The sequence below is a fragment of the Cyprinus carpio genome, chromosome B6 (genome assembly GCF_018340385.1).
Source record: "Cyprinus carpio isolate SPL01 chromosome B6, ASM1834038v1, whole genome shotgun sequence".
In the NCBI taxonomy this organism is placed as follows: Eukaryota; Metazoa; Chordata; class Actinopteri; order Cypriniformes; family Cyprinidae; genus Cyprinus; species Cyprinus carpio.
This window is the reverse complement of record NC_056602.1, coordinates 2,763,883-2,779,477: the sequence shown is the minus strand read 5'-3', so window position 1 is coordinate 2,779,477 and position 15,595 is coordinate 2,763,883. Positions and strand designations below refer to the sequence as shown.

Sequence of the window (15,595 nt, the reverse complement as noted above, 5' to 3'; positions counted from 1 at the left end):
TGAGGCAGGCGACAGTGGAGTAAGCTCGAGACAGAAAAAGAAAAAAGCGCGGAAAAAAAAACTAATAATCGGACGAAGTCATCCAAAATGTGGGAGCACTTTACTTTGAGCCTTCAAAAAAGAAGATTAACCTGTAAACTGCGGATGTTTTCTGCGGCAGGAAACATATCCTCTAAAAAGAGAGCAAGCCTAACTGTTAAGCCCTGAACATTTGGACATGTTGGGACCCTTTTTGCACTGTAATGCAAAGTTTTTTCTCTAATAATGAAGTGAATAGTGTTCTGCCTCATTTCCCACAGGTAGTCGAATTCCTGTCAGTTCAGGCATAAGCTGTTTTGTTAACATTTTATCGCTTTATTAAACTTTTTTGAATTTTGCACTGTTAAAACAGGACCACTACATATTTAAATCCGATGAAAATCACACAGTGTGCAGACTTTATTTGTGCAGATTCTGCAGTACAATGTTGTTTGCAAACACTGTTTAGTCGGTATAAAAAGCTGATAACATGGCTTTTTAAAAAATTAACATTTAAAGCTTTGTCGTTTACCAGTTCATAATTCAGTCTTGCAGCCTAATTATGACTGACTGAGAGAGGTTAATGTTTAAATGTATTTGAAATGCACTTTTTTTTGTCTAAGTATTCACTGCAGTTTTTCACACAGCAGGTTTTTTGTTTGTGTCCAATTTTTTTCTGGACAACATTCTGATGGTTTTTACTTTAAATTTTACTTTAAAATGTGAGTTCCATTCAGGTTTCATGCCATTGGCACTTTATTCGAAGGATTGTTTACAATTTCACAGCATAAGCTATAAAGCTGTTTCCCAGGTATAAGCTGTGTGTTTACAGGAAAAAAAATAATAAAATGCAATTTACAGCATATTTTATTCTGTTTTATTCTTATTCTTCGTGAAAATATGTTCTGAAAGATTCCTTAATAAGCTTTGTTCGGGATGTTAAACTACTTTAGGAGCCCTAAGGACTGCCATGGTGAAAACATTACTTGAAAACCTCCTTGTGAAATTTTGCTAGAGTATGTATGGGTCAGTGTTTTGATTGCAGAAGAGTTCGACAAAGGATAACTAACATAATAAAACACAACTCCAGGTATGTTTTTTTTATGGAGATATGACAATGAAAAATGGTTAAAATCTCTAAAAAGTCTATGTTGAATGATAAAGACCCTTTGTTAATAATTTACTTGGGGAAAAAAATGGGCAAAACTAAAATATAAGTACATAAACCGATTCATCGATTAATCGTAAAAATAATCGACCGATTAATCGATTATCAAAATAATCGTTAGTTGCAGCCCTAGCAGAGTTTTTCATTGGCAGTTTATGAATGAATTAACTAATGTTAACTAATAAAGCTCTAATGTAAAGTGTGAGCGAACAATAAAGAATCAAAACATTTTCAAACAATATCTAAAGCATGTTGAAGTCCAGATTAAAATGTAAAAAAGTATGAAAAAAATTGTCCTGTTAAGTCTAAATATTTAAGTATTTGGCGCTGTGATGAACATCATAGCGAAAACACAAATCTGAATGGCTGATTAAATAGTTTAGGAAAGATGCTTTGTTTATAGGGTTTCCGTGGCAACAGCTGCATTATGTTTAGCGCCACCTGCTGTCAGAGAGTGAGCGTGCGCTTTATCCAGAGCATCTGTTATATATAACGCCGGCACATGTCTAGTTGTGGGCACTATTATGCGTTAGACTGTGCGTCAATGTGCACTTCGAATTTCTAACATATTGCATACTGATGTTGTATAATAAATGTATTATGTATTTTTTTTTTTTTTAACTGTTAAAGTGTTTTACATTGCAATTAGAATTTCATGACAATTATGCAAAATTTTCCCAAATTCTCATTTTAAAGTGCAACATTTAACTTTTCAGTTTTGTATAATCATTTTTATTTATAATGGATTATATTTCTTTTCTAATTATTATTTTTATTTGCATGAAAGATTTTTTTTTGTGCAAGACAATACTTTTCAAATAATCTAAATAGAAACAAAAATAATTGAAATATTATTCAAATAATAAAAATCTAAGTAATTAAAATATTCTAAATATATATATATATATATATATAAAATCAATATGTCAAAAAATGTGAGTTCACGTTGTCTCAGGTTCATATGCTTTTTTGCTTAATTCCATTATTATTTGTGATTTATCATGGAGCTGGTCAGTTTGGTTCATGTCTTGGAGCTCTTTACTGAAGAATGTTTCTTAAATCCTTGTGTAGAAAATGAATGTTTAGCCCATAAGTAGCTCTAATGACAATGTGAAGTCCTTCACTGGAGCGCGATCCTTCAGTTTACGCAGACTTTCTCTCGTTGCTGATTATACTAAAGTTTATTAACACTCTGAACCTCTCAAGGGTGTTGAAGGAGTTTTGTAGAAGTGTAAGTTTATTCCTCTGTGTCCTCAGTTGTTCTCGCCGCGATCGCTGTGAGAGAGCAGACGAGCCTCAGAGATTCACCTCCAGAGTGGATCAGTGTGTGGAGCTCACGGTGCAGCCCAACAACATCTCCGTCACCATGGCCGAAGGATCCAGGTGTGGTGTGTGTGGTGTGAGAGAGTTAGAGTAGATGCGACTGAGCTATGCTAGTCGGTCAACCTCACCATAGATTTTGAGGAGCGGCACAACTCTTATGGAGCGCTAGCAGAAACGCAGCAATATGTATTCAGCAAATGGTCATGAAGAGTGTATTTTTAAAAGCAATCGCAGAATGAACGTACGGAGACGTGGGGTAAAGCTTTTATCAACTTTGTCTGTTTTTCCATCCATCCTTCTGCCAAACTGGTCCTGCAGGCCCGCAACGTCCCGGATCTTTTGCCGGGGGGGGTGGGGGACTGTTCCTTCGAGGATTACACCGAGACCGAAGGAACAATACACGGATCACACATCTACTGCCTCTCGCTGTCAGCCAAAGAGCTCGTCCCCATCACACACCAGCAGAGTCAGTGAACACACACTGCTATCATACACACTCACACTCACATTGCAGCAGAAGCCATCACATCCGAGAGTCAGGAGTAACATCAGTATATGATGATTATTATATAACACCATCAGTCTGTTCCAGAGATTCACTCAGTGTTTTTGTTTTACAGATTGTAGAATACATTACAGTCACATCATATCATATCTGGTCCTGAATACTTTGTGGGATTATTGGTGTCCCAACATAGGATTGGGGATTGAGAAGCAGCTCTTATTCAGATCCGGTTTGCTGCATTTAGGAAACATACTGAAACTGAGTGGTTTTCATGTAATGTTTTTATTGCATTAATGGTTCTGGGAAAATATGTATTCTGTTGCTGAAGATGCTCGACAATTTTGACCTGCCTAGTGTTCTACCAGCTTACGAATGGCTGCATCAAAGCTGTTTGCTATTGAATGTTTGGATGCTTTTTAAATAGTCTGAGCTTGAGAATCACGCACAACGTGAACATTTTGAGGAAAACGAAAACCAGGAGAAAAATAAGTACAAAAAAAGCAAAAGTTTAAGTGAAATCAAAATTGCAACATTTCCTGTATTTAAAATTTCTAGTCCTGAATCATAGTATCTTGGTAAAAAATAGTAAGCTGAAGGTGCCTGCAGGGTTATTATAGTAAAAATTAAAATTTTAAAAAACATGCTTATAAAAAGTAAATTAACATTCATAAAAACATAGCCCTAGTTTTTTTTTTATTAATTTGTCTAGTTTCCAGAGCAAATAATTTCTCCTTTCACGTGCATAAAATAACTTCAAACTAAACTGAAATAAAAAATATAAAAACTAGAAAAAAAAAAAAAAAACAATTAAATACAAAAAAAAATAATACTAAAACTTTTAACTAAAATAAAAATGGAGGATATGAGATCCCAAAAACTAATTCAAAATATAAAAACAAGCAATAAAAGTATCACAATAACACTAAAATTAACTGATTAAACATTTTAGATTGGTGATGAATAAGTTGGTCTGTTACGCTATCTTAACTGTAGGAATCTAAAAGCAATATATTTTAATGTAATGAATCTAACGCAAATGTGAATTGGGATGCGGATCAGTGTAACCTGATTAACAAGTCAAAAAACGCGATTTTATGTAGAAAACAAATAAACCTGTGTCTAAACGATACGATACCTTAATGCAGCTACACTGTTTGTGATGTTCTAAAAGCAACAAGACACTGTAGAGCTCAGTGATTTTAACCACAGTTTAGTGGAAAGACTCCTTTAACACCACGAGTGTTTAGATAGCCGCTGGGTTCTGCTGTTCTTCATCCAGAGAAGGCAGGGATCTCACTAACCTCTTCTCTCTTTTATTTGTGCCTCCTCGCAATGAAGAGAAAAGCAAGGCTCAGGTGGTGAAGGCTCTATCTTGAAATCCGTCGGCCGAAACGTGGAGTGGAGCGGCAAACGTTTTGGCCAGCGTGGAATTTGCCACCTTCTACAAACTGCGCAGCCATCCACAGATCGTGAGTGTCTCGTCTCGCTCCTCTCAGCTCTCTCCTCTTTAGCCCTGCCTTTCCTCGTTTTAAAAGAAAATAAAACACCAAGCTCCTCACCACTTCGGGGGGGTGGGGGTCACATTTCTGTTGCCATGTGCAACCGGATGGCGTGCTGATTGACAGTTATATCTCCTGAAAACATGCTGCGGTTAGAGTCCCTGCAGGCAGATAGTGGGCACCCCAGCTGTGAACAAGTCTCAAGGTGAGTTTGTGTGTCATGATGTGCTTCTTAAGATGCTCCAGATGGGTCTCGGACTCTTTTTTGGGAGGTCTGTGTAGTGTCTTATTGCAGGACAGATGAGCCCAAAGCTGTCCTCCAGAGATATAAACACACACACAACAAACGAACCTCTGAACTGAGTAACAGCATTCAGATACTACAATCCTTCCCATACACACAACACACACCACACACACACACACACACATCAGCAGTGAGCTTTTAAAACTAGGTCACACTCGCTCTTACTCCTGATAAGACCCGCTTTGTGTACTTGAAAAATACACACTACATATGAGTATGTATCCTAAATTGGATAATCACATCTGCTTTTGATTCCGAGTGCGTGCCACATCTCTAAAAGCACAAAATGAATTCAGAGGACTGTATTTTTGGATAAATATCAGTGTAAATTATGGGACATTGTCAAAGCTTTGTGTAGATCAGAAAAAAAAAAGAGGAAATGTGTGAATTTTATAGAAATGTCAAGAACATTTCCAGGCTATGTTAAAATCAAAAGAAAGAAATAAGATTGTTTTTTTTTTTTTTTGCACATTAAAAATGAAGCCTATTTCGAGCCCTTTTTTGTTGCAATATATTCATAACTTTTAAAAAATATTAATTTGTCTTTCGAGCTCAATTTATTATTCACATTACCCTACATACGTTTTTTCTTTAGAATACAAAAAAATCTTAATGTATTAAAAAAAGTCGAATCTTATTTTCATCCATCACCTTATATTGCAAAAGTAAATGATTTCAATCAAGAAAATGTATGATGTATGCATAGTGGAACTGACGGAAAAGAAACTGTAACCTAATATGATAGTTGATGAATAGTCAACGATATTAGTATTTTTCACACCACAGTTATTGTGGTCCAAAAAGAATCCACGATAATTCGCATTTATTGTATCGAGACAGCTATAGAAACCTGGTTTAGGAAATAGAGTATCAGGCCAAATTAATTTTCTTACTTTATTTAGTTTTCGTTATACCCACCCGAGGTGAACATAAGAATAACTGATAAACACAGGGCACATGCATTTATCACTTTTGAAGCTCCATATGAAATAACGAGAGAAGCTGACTTGAGACTCTGGCTTTCTCTGTCGTCTTTGAAGCTCCATATGAAATAACGAGAGAAAATACTGTCAAGTTCAATAGTATAATGAATAACTATTAACATCAAAACTGATACTTTAACCTGTTAACTTGTGTACCCGTGTTTTAATTTCACCTAAACTATAGCCACCACCAACAAAAACAAACACATAAAACTCTTCTAATTCAGTATTAATGTGCACCTAGTACGACCGCAGACGAGGCAGTGCATAAGTGCATGGGCACTGCGCGACCAACTTTACATGTTACAGCGTTTTAATTGTAATCAATGTGGTCACTCCGTTATTCTAGATCAGTTTTATATCGTGTAATAATTTGAACAAAAGAAATCAATTGCTTACACAAAGGCAGTATTGGCCAGCCCTAGTTGAGAATTATTATTGAAAGTAAAGATATTCATTTATTTGTTTATTTAATTATTTTGTTTACATTTATTTATTGTGTGTGGTGTGTATATGTGGTAGATCAGTGGGTGGTGGTGGTGGGGGGGGGGTAATAATGGTAAATTTATATGACCTTTCAGATGTATTTTAATTATAAAACCCTTTATAACAATCTATAATAACATTAAACGTATTTCATACTTTCTCTAAACCTTCTTGGATGTTAAGAGACGCACCTGCAATTCTGGCCTCTTTAAAGATGCTTTTAATTTGAATTTGCAATAATGTAAGCATCATTAATTACCCCTTGTGTTTAATAAATAACGTAAAGAAAAAAGAAAGATTGCAATTAGTGAAATGAAGAACTGATTTAATAAAAAAACTCTGCATGAATGAGGTAGTAATTGTCTCTAATTGGCCTGTTTAGACTAGCTCCCGCCCCTCCACAAACAAGCTTATAATATTTATTGGTACAGTAGGCTATTGCATGATTTGTAGATTATATTTAATAGTATACACTTTGCATAAACCTTTGCAATTAGTTTTTAAAAGGTAACATTACATTCTTAAGGGCTCTACGCTTACATTTCTTGCTCTCAGGAGCACTTGTGCTCCTACTTAAAAAAAAATAAATCAATTAGGAACTCCTCCTGATCAATGACAGAAATGATCCTTCCTAATATAAGGCAATATTTGACTCCTTATAGATAACTCCAACATTTGTTTTTTTTTTGACAAAACGTGTTTAGGGTTCAGATCGCGCTGTATGTGGAAAATAATGCATGCACACATTTTTTTAAGTGGTGTTTATCAGTTTTTCATATGTAAATTAGTATTATAATTAATTAAGTTATATAAAGTATTGTCACTGGACATGTAATTACATTCTTTCTTACAAATAAAGTTTTTAAAAAGACGGAAAATAACTATATGCAAAACTTAAAAGTTACATTGAGATGAGAATGTGGTAAAATTGTGCTTAATTTTCATTGTGATAACAAGAATTTGGGTGAAAAAAAAAAGCTTAATTTTTAGGAAAACAATCAAATTGCAATGCAAAACAAAATAACTTAATAAAAAAAAAAAAAAAGCATGCTTCATTTTCTTTATATAGAATACAATTTCTTATCTCCTTTCTTTTTGAGGAGAAATATGAGCTGGCCACTTTTTTTTGTGAGATTCACCCAAATGGAGTTTGTCTGTGAAGAGGGCTTTCGGAGGTGTTCGGTGTCCTTTTTGTAGGAGGCTTTAGAACAGCCCAGCATCTTAATGAATGTGAGTGAAGGAAATGAGCGTCCGGTGTTAGATTTCTCGCTCCTCCAGTGCGTGCTGGGGGTTTATGGCTGATCGCTGATCAGGGGACGCCCTGAAATATCATCGTGCTGTCTGTGGGGGGAAGAGAGCTCAGCGTGAGGGCTTAAACCAGAGAACCCTCAGTCACCCCCACTCCAGACGGGACGGGGATTAAAGCCTCTCTCGGGCATTGGTTTGCAGGGGTCAGGAAGAAAAATAAGGTCACATTTATTATCTTCTTACCACTTATTTTAAGAAATCTCTGCTTTGAGTGAACCAGATTGCATAGTTTAAACTGAATTGGTAATGGGCTGGGGGTAAACATGGAGGGGAAGAAAAACTACAAAAAGAATCGCAAGTTGGAACCAAATGGCATGTCAGTCAGGATAGACGGCAGATTTTATATGAAATGAGCTACATGTGTAATACAGTGATGAATGGATGACAGACCTGTTTATTTATGTTGTGCTGTTTTAAGGCTCTGGGTCTGAATTTTACACCCGAGGATTTTTATGGAAATTATCGACTGGAAATCTTTTGGAAAGAAATTATCTCACAATTCAGATTTTTTTTTTTTCTCTCACAATTGTGAGTTTTTATCTTATACTGTAATTTAGAGGTTTTGTTTCTCACAATTGTGAGTTTATCTCACAATTCCGAATTTGTTGTTAACTTTATCATAACTTTCTATCGTTTTCAGGTTTATATCTTATAATTCAGAATTTCTCAATTACAAATTTATATCTAATAATTCAGACTTTTTTCTCACAATTGCAAATTTATATCTCATAATTCAGACTTTCTTTCTAGTAATTTTTTATATCTCATAATTCAGACTTTTTTCTCACAATTGTGAGTTAATATCTCATAATTCAGCCTTTTTTCTCACAATTGTGAGTTAATATCTCATAATTCAGCCTTTTTTCTCACAATTGCGAATTTATATCCATAATTCAGACATTTTTCAAACAATTGCAAATTTTATATCTCATAATTCAGACTTTTTTCTCACGATTGCAAATTTATATCTCATAATTCAGACTTTTTTTCTAGTAATTTTTTATATCTCATAATTCAGACTTTTTTCTCACAATTGTGAGTTAATATCTCATAATTCAGACTTTTTTCTTACAATTGCAAATTTATCTAATAAATCTGACTTTTTTCTCAATTCTTTCTTATATTCATACTTTATTCTCAAAATTGTGTTCATCATAATTCAGACTTTTTTCTCATAATTCTTAATCTCATAATTCAGACTTTTTTCTCACAATTGTGTTCATATCTCATAATTCAGACTTTTTTTCTCACAATTTTCTCATAATTCAGACTTTTTTTCTCACAATTGTGAGTTCATATCTCATAATTCAGACTTTTTTCTCACAATTGTGAATTTATATCTCATAAATCACATTTCGCCTTTTTTCTTACAATTGCAAATTTATCTAATAAATCTGACTTTTTTTCTCAATTCTTTCTTATATTCATACTTTATTCTCAAAATTGTGTTCATCATAACTTCAGACTTTTTTCTCATAATTCTTAATCTCATAATTCAGACTTTTTTCTCACAATTGTGTTCATATCTCATAATTCAGACTTTTTTCTCACAATTGTGTTCATATCTCATAATTCAGACTTTTTTCTCACAATTGTGAGTTCATATCTCATAATTCAGACTTTTTTCTCACAATTGTGAGTTCATATCTCATAATTCAGACTTTTTTCTCATAATTCTTTCTCATAATTCAGACTTTTTTCTCATAATTCTTAATCTCATAATTCAGACTTTTTTCTCATAATTCTTAATCTCATAATTCAGACTTTTTTCTCACAATTGTGTTCATATCTCATAATTCCAGACTTTTTCTCACAATTGTGTTCATATCTCATAATTAATACTTTTCTTACTCACAATTGTGAGTTCATATCTCATAATTCAGACTTTTTTCTCACAATTGTGAATTTATATCTCATAAATCACATGTGTGCTAAGGTCATCCATTCATGGTCCGCACCCGAGTGCCATTGCTGTATTCACACCTGCCCAAAAGATCCGCACCAAGGAAGAAACCAGTCAGTCGAACCTAACAAGACAGATGTGAATACACCGTAAATTCTGAAAAAAAAGAATAACTGTGAGTCACAGTTACCTTTTTCGTATTAAATAAGCTTCCATACATTTCAATTTTAAGAGTGCAAGAAAACAAATAGTTTATTTTATAGTTAATCCACACCCAGTACACAACAGTACATCATGTTAAACATGAACGTCTGTCCCTCATGGACTGGTTTTCATTCACTTACTCTGACTAAGCAATATTGCGTTGTGGCATTTACAGATAGTCAGTCTTTACTGTCTTTATCTGTTTATGTATGTTCTTGCATATCTCAGACATGTTGTGTGCTTCACCTGCATGCATTTGTTCTCCATCACGGCCGTCCTCTGGATTTATTCATGCTGATTAGCAGATTATGTGTCTCTGGAGACGCAGCATTAACAAACTGACAAATGGCGCCTCGATGGGGGATCATTACCTACACAAACACACAAACGCACACACTCCACCACATGTGCTTGTGTTTCCTCACGGGACTCAGAGATGCAACGATTACGCAGCAGAATCCTATAGCGCTGCTGGTTAAAATACTCAAAATGCTCATAAAATTAGACGGCATGCTATTGTGGATGACTTAGGGTTTTAAAGAAAAGAAGTAAACATTTTGTTAGCCAATATGATGCTTTATATTTTTTAGAATTATTGAATGCAAAAAGAAAAATTACAATGATGTGCATTTTAAAAATCTATTGTTACATTATATACTCTTTATATTATACATTTATATATTCTCTCTCATATATATGTATTTTTATATACGATTTTTACGATTATGATTTGCAGGTTTATCTGATCATAAAAATTGTAATTTTAATAAGAGTAACAAAATGTTAATAGTAAATAACGTAAATAGTAAAATAATAAAATAATAATTTTTATATTTATTGATATTTTAGGTTTTTTTTTTTGTTAACAGTTTTTATTTTTTATCTTCTGATTCATCTAATAACACCATTAAATCCTCATAGACGTTAAAAGCATTGTGGTATGCTGCTCTCTTTAAGATACCAGATTTCATTACGCAATCATTTCTCAACTCTGATTGGACAGCATCAATTAATGCCACTGAGTGAACAATTTGCTGGACTTAATTCTGAATAATTGAAACAAATGGCTTGTGTTGCAGTCAGAAGCCTCAGATGCTTTCAGAGACGCTTCAATCCAATTAAAAATGAGCCGTTTCACTAATACTTGTCTGTGGATTTTGAGTTTTCATTTATATGTAGTGTGCTAAAAGGTTGTGTTTTAGTTGGTTTGCTCCCTAAGTAGACAGCTGCCTATGTAGGCTGTAAGCAGAAAGTCAGTGTTCTGTTTTGTTTTTTTTCGGCACAGATTTCTGCTTTCTCTCTTTTTTCTTATCTACTCTGGTCATGTTTTAATGGGAAATCCTCGTCTCTTTTTGATCTCTCTCTCTCTCTCTCTCTCTTGTCATCACTCACTTTCTTTTTTTAAACCGGAGACACCTAATAAAGTGGATCTTTGTGAGGGAATGAGAGATGATTTCACACACTTTCGTGGGCAGAATGAGAGCGCGTTAGTGAAGCGCTGTGATTTCTGACTCTGTAATGTGTGTTTTGGCTCGATTCCATGTGTCTCATCTGTATTTTTCTGTATCTCTCCAGGTGCTTGTCCTGTGTGAACGGCTCGTTCCCGTGTCACTGGTGTAAATACAGACACTTGTGCACTCAGAACGCCAACGACTGCTCCTTCCAGGAGGGACGCGTGAACATGTCAGAGGTAAGAAACACATCCAGAAAATACTGCTCATTACCAAAAGATCAAAGGTTTGTGGTCAGTGTGTTTTTGAAAGACATCTCTTCTGCTCACCAAGGCTGCATTTATTTGATCAAAAATACAGGAATTTTTTTTAAATATTATTAGAATTTAAAATGTTTTCTATGTGAATATATAATAAAATGTAATTAATTCCTGTGATCAAAACTGTATTTTCAGCATCATTACTCCAGTCTTCAGTGTCACATGATCTTCAGAAATCATTCTAATATGATGATTTGCTGTTTAAGAAACATTTCTGAATATTATCAATGTTAAAAAACAGTTGGAAACAGTGATACATTTTATTTTTCAGGATTCACAAATAAATAGTAGCTTCGAAAGAAAAGCATTTATTTGAAATAGAAATCTTTGGTAACATTATAAATGTCTTAACTGTCACTATTGATCAATTTAATACATCTTTGCTGAAATAGTAGTAATTTCTTTAAAAAAAAAAAAAAGTCCTACATACCCCAAACTTTTGAAGCTAGTGTAACTGATTATTAAACTTTAATAATTATTGTAAATATTTATATTACTCTTATCAAACTTTTTTTCTGCAAAGAGCCTCAAGATTTCTTACGAAAATGTAAAGCAATGTTATTTTAGTATTGTTACTTTTATAGTAAAATAGTTTTTACTTTTAGTACTTTTATAGTTTTTATTTAAAAAATATTTTTTTCTTTTTTTCTGTTTTATTTTCAGTTATTGTTTTTAGTGCAGATTAGTATTAATATTTATTTATGTTTTAGTTCTCAATATTTATCTAGTTAAAATAAGAAATGTTGCCTTGGCAACTAACTGAAAGTTGTTTTATATATATGTATATGTATATGTGTATATGTGTGTATATATATGTGTGGTATATGTGTATATATAATATATATATATATATATATATATATATATATATATATATATATATATATATGTATATCTATATGTATGTGTATGTATATATATATATATATATATATATATATATATATATATATATATATAGATATATATATATATATATATATAATGTTTATTTATTATTATTATTGTTATTATTATTATTATTATTTTTAATTATATTTCAGTTAATGTTCATTTTATTTCAAGTGACTTTTTTTTATTGGTTTAGTTAAGTATAATAACCCAAATTCAAAACATGTACTAAGTAAATTTTAAATTCTTCTCAAGTCATCCAGTCAAAACTGATAAATAAAATCAAGTCCTGCCCATTTTTTTTTCTCATTAAATATCCAGTTTCGCTTGTAAATGCATCACATGACGAGTGTCACACATCACACGATGCGAGTATAAATGGGTTGCAAACTGCATTTGACGTTGAGTTTAAACATGAAATGTGTTCTGATTGGCTGAGATGTCATTGATTTGTTCTCGCTTTCGCTGAGTGACACTGGAAACCTGATGCATCGTGGCGTGTTTATCTCTCGCTTCCTCCTCCTCCGTCCTCAGATTTTCACTCATGAGAAACCTGATCTGCTGTACTGGAGCGAGCGAGAGGAGTGAGATAAGACGAGAGAGTCCGGTCATCGCTGCTCGCTCATTGGCTGAGTGCGAGTCCGCCGGGAATCTCCCATAATTCAGTGTTTTAAAAGCCTGTAGGAGAGCAGATGAAACGCGCTGGTTTCCTCTAATAGACTCCAGATGTGTGGAGTGAGAAGGTTCTGGCTCTAGCGTGGGAGATTATATTATAGATGTGACGCCACTGTCTGACAGCTTGTGAACATCGTACAGTCTAATGAGGTTCTGGAAGGTTCCACAGCCGATCAGATCCCTGCGTGATGCTATACAAATAATAAACTAAGTTTGAGTCAGAGATCATGCAGATTCGCAGAATAAACCTTTTCCTGAAATCTGTTTGCATTCTGTCAGTGAAGTGTAAACCACTGGCTTTGAAACTAGATTTTGCATTATTTTTATTGAAAAGAATTTATTTATTTTTACTCCCCATATGATATTTTACCAGTTTTATTAACACTAGGCAGATGTTTTATTTTGTAAAAAAAAAAAAAAAAAAAAATGTTTTTAAAATGACCTTAAGAGGAAGAAATAATCATGGGATTATTTGGCTTTTTATGTTCGCTCAAGGGAAAATTTTTATGAGGAAATTAAAAAATTGTGATTTCTAGGTCTTGATGTCATGGAAATGTCATGCTGTTTTAGTTTGCAAATATTAATTTTCACTATAGCTCAGCTCTGAAATATTTGATTTGGCTAGAAATAGATGTTTATGAGTGCAGATTGTTTTAAAAATAATTTTTAAATAAATCCCAGTGTAAGTTCAATGAATTTACATGACCGTTCAATAGTTTAAAAGGATTTGTAGTCTCTTCTGCTCAACAAGACTCCATTTACTTAATAGAAAATATAGTAAAAATTATGAAATATTATTACAATTTAAAAGAACTGTTTTCTATATGAATATATATTAAATTGTAATTTATAGCTGGGATCAAAGCTGAATTTTCATCCTCATTCATTATTCCAGTCCTCAGTCACATGATCCTTCGTTTTATTTTTCAGGATTCACAAATTAATAAGTTTAAAAGAACAGCATTCATTTGTCATAGGAATAGTTTGTAACATTATAAATGTATTTACTGTCACTTTTAATCGGTCTAATACATCCTCGCTAAATAAAACTATTAATTTCTCACTAAATTCTTATCGACCTCAAACTTTTGAACAGTCTCTTAAATAGTTTACAACTTTTGAAGGACTATCAACACAGAGAGCTGAACCCTGACCTCCTGATGAAAACACTGATCCTAGATAAGCTTCTAACGCTGAATCTATATTTAAGGTGTGACAGTAGTTTACTTTAGTGGACGCTTTGTGTTTGATTTGAACCTCTTGAGTCTCTTACATCAGTGAGGGTCAGACATTTGTTTTTAATGTCATGAAGTTGAATGTAAATCATGCTGACGTTCGTAATGAAGTCACTGCTGGTTTTATGTTCCTGCCAGATTCGCCTCATCTCAGATTCTGCACTTAATTTTGCACATGCATGTGGAGTAACAAAGCCAGAATACATGAGTGGTGGCGTCTGTTAGAGGCTTTGAGTCAGAAGAGATGTGAATCAGTGCGCTTCATTTTTAACGCATGATTTGTTTTTACGCTGTCTGTTCTTTCACCTTTCCTCTCTCGCCGCACTGATGTTCCTTGTGCACGATTCCTTTATTTTCATCACATGCATGCACTGAAACACACCAGTCGTCATGACAACAGCACCTACATTCCAGAGAGACCATTAAAAGGGGTCACATGATCTTTGGCATCACCTTTGACCCTATTACCCATAATTCTCTGCTTTAGCATGCTGATATTCTGTCGTTTTCGGCTTTGTTCGCTCGCTTTGTTCGCTCCTTTCTTTCCAGTTCATATCCGCCACCCTGTTTTATCTTTCCGCTCTCTCTCTCTCTCTGTCTATGTAATATTCATCGCTGGGATGCATTGGGCAGCTGAAGCACAGATCTAATCCACTTTGAATAATTAAACCAGAGGAGGAGAAGAGAGAGAGAGAGAGGGAGGTGCAGAGAAATGACTTTATCAGAGTGATTACTTCCACTCTTGTCTTCTCTCTCTCTTTCTCTGGTTGTGTTCTTGGCAGACACCTCCTTGCCATCTCTCACGCTTCCATCGCTTTTATATTTATATGCATCGCTTGTTATTTTTAGTGCGTCTGCGCCGAACGCTGCTGTGCTGCCTACCTAGACAGTATTTTTAGGCCTCACTGGCGCCCTGACGCGGAGGCTGGTCCAAAAGATAGGCAGCAGCTCTGTGCTGTCTTGTAAGATAACTCGTTTTTGCTAAAATAAAAAAGGCTCCCATCTCACACTACACACAAAACACAAAACAAAAACCCATAATCCACTACTCATGACATAAATCACGCTGCATTCAGGTGCGGAAGATCGTATTTCTGAGGTGTGAAACACCACGATTTGAAGTTGGACGCGTGTCAGTTAGTGAATCATAGTATTGTTTATATGCTGTTATACTATTTGTTAATATTTTGAAATAGCTTTTATTTTTGTATTTTTAATTTAAGTTTGTCAATTTTTTTTTGTGAATTTGTCTTTTTTTTATATATATATTTCTATTATGCTTTAATTTATTATTTCCGTTTCAGTTTTAGAACTTATTT

General features: G+C 33.9%; 1 pseudogene; it reads left to right on the top strand.

The window, feature by feature from the left end:
* Nucleotides 1-15,595, top strand: part of LOC109101661 — a 70,297-nt pseudogene that overhangs the window by 10,753 nt on the left and 43,949 nt on the right.